At 45.8% G+C, this 2,348-nt stretch overlaps 1 non-coding gene across 1 annotated transcript; it reads left to right on the forward strand.

Moving 5' to 3' along the window:
• The first annotated feature begins 1,944 nt into the window (after positions 1-1,944).
• Trnae-uuc lies at positions 1,945-2,016 on the forward strand. Its single transcript has one exon. It is a non-coding gene; the product is annotated as a tRNA-Glu (tRNA).
• Positions 2,017-2,348: the final 332 nt, after the last annotated feature.

Consider the following 2,348-nt stretch of genomic DNA (forward strand, 5'->3'; position numbering starts at 1 on the left):
CCATCTCAGACTACTAAGGTGATGTCACTAAACAGAATCAGGAAGAGAAGTCCACAATTGGCTCTTGTGAGCAAGCAGGAGCTGGACCCAGCAACCTCTGCTTCTAGCCTGAAATCATGCCCAAGCTGGGGTGAGGTGGTAGGGTTAGAGACAGGAGAAAAATGATCCTGAATGGAGATAGAAAAACTAAAATTGAGTTATTGAATAGCATATTACCCTCAACAGTGTTTTATGACTTATTGAAACCATAAGGCTTTTTGTTCTTTTTCAAATTTTCTTCCAATAAAGGGAAAAAGTGGAACAAATTTCAGTTTGGGGAGAGTGTGAGACAAAAGTAAACTTGCATTCTGGTTACATCCTAATGGTGCCCATCCAACACATGAGTTACACTAAGAAATTTAACCTTTGGAACCAGTAAGATACTTTAAAAAAAGAATTCCTACTGCACAGAAATACAAAACTGAAAATTACATATGAAATCTCTGGGTCCTTAAATTGGGAACTATGGATGCCAGGTATCCTGCAGTTGATGAGGTTGGTTTTGGAGAGGATTTTGTGTGTGTGTGTGTGTGTGTGTGTGTGTGTGTGTGTGTTCAAAGCAGATGCTCTCAAAAGCAAAGCAGCCACCTGTTTATTTATTAAAAAATAAATAAATACATGAAACTGTTAAAAGTTTATACACTTTTAGGAAGATCCACCTAGAATGTGAATGAGACCCTATCAAGCTCACAGGTATACATACCATGAGAATTAAGGGGACAAACACATTTGAAAGTGCCCAATACGCATTGCCAGGTTTGCAGTCAATGAATGCGTCTAGCTTTTCTTTTTGGGGGGGAGGAGGGCAGCTTTAAAATAAAAATTTTAAACTATTTTGTGCCAGTAGAATATATTAATTTTCTAGTTTTCTTTAGAGGGACCTTAAGTTTTCATTTTCTTGGATTGGTTCCCTCCTGGCAGGGTGCTTCTTGGAGGCAGAGCAGTTTCTGTTCAGGATCTGTCCTGCCCCCCACCTTTTGCCGGCTGAGCGCCACACTGAGGCCTTAGAGGGCTGCAGTCGGAGGGGCAGCGAGGTATCTAAGTCCCCGTGGCAGGTGGGGGGCAAGAGGGCGCTTAACGTGTAAAGGGGTTACAGTGTCTGTTGCTTGTGAAGACAACTGAGTACAGCTCAAGCCACAAGGTGCAGAAAGAGACCCAGCTCTTGCACGCAGGCCAGTCCGAATGAGTGGCTCTTTGTGCTCCCCTAATCCAAACATAAAGTTATGCTGAAGCGTAAACTGCTCCCAGTGAAACGCCGCTTCAAGTCAAGGGAGGGTTTGGAAGCCACAAGGAATTTCCACTCATGGAAGCTACCTTCACAGACCACCACAGCCTGTTTTGAGGGACACAAATCCTGCCTTCAGTCGCTGAGTCAACAGAACCCGGAATGTTCCGGGCTTCCAGGCAGTCCTCAGTTTGGTTTCTGTTTCTTCAGAGAAAGGATCAACTTTCTGGGGACGGGATGGTGCCCGTGGCCAGTCTCGAGCTGGGCAAAGAGGAGGCCAGACGCCAAGGTGGGCTCCGTGGAGCTGGCGCGCGGGTGCCGTGCGGGAACCGCTGGCCCAGCTCTGCCTCCGCCCGGCAACACCAGTCCCTTCCAGCTCTGCAGGGGTTTTACAGAGGAATCATGAAAAATGGCGCATCCAATTCGGTGCCAAAGTCAGTGTGGACAGGGGATCTAGGACCAGGAGATCCGATTAGATTACAAAAGGCTGGAGTGTACCCAGAACAAGGATCCGGAGGTGCTATAAAGACAGGATAGAGCGAGGCCTAGAAGGGGTTAAAACCTACACAATGAGCTCATGCGCAGAAGAAAATTCAAACTGGCTGGCGTCGGGCGGGGCGGAGAGCGGAAGTATTAGAGAAAGACTCAATTTGCTACATCTCGCGTCACTTCTCATCGTCTCCCACATGGTCTAGCGGTTAGGATTCCTGGTTTTCACCCAGGCGGCCCGGGTTCGACTCCCGGTGTGGGAAGGCTAAACTTTTCAAGCAGTTCAGAAATTTGCTTGAGATGTGATTTTAGAAAAAAGCAATAAACCTCCCTCTGAGTGGCTGGAGTAAATTGCGGACCTCCTCAGAATCAAGCGAGGTGGGAGATAACTCGCAACGGAGAGTGTGAAGCTAGCTTTTGAATTTAGTATTTGGTGCAGAAGGAAAGCAGGGACCAATCAACTGTGTGCTATGATTGATATTCTTGCTGGTTTCTCAGCCTTAATTTCTGCTTATAGTGCGGATGTGGAAAAAGTACCAAAAAAGTGCTCCTCTTTTGAAAAAAAAAAAAAAAAAAAAAAAAAAAAAAAAAAAAA

The sequence above is a fragment of the Fukomys damarensis genome, unplaced genomic scaffold, assembly GCF_012274545.1.
Source record: "Fukomys damarensis isolate Sample0158 unplaced genomic scaffold, DMR_v1.0_HiC HiC_scaffold_38, whole genome shotgun sequence".
Classification (NCBI taxonomy): Eukaryota; Metazoa; Chordata; class Mammalia; order Rodentia; family Bathyergidae; genus Fukomys; species Fukomys damarensis.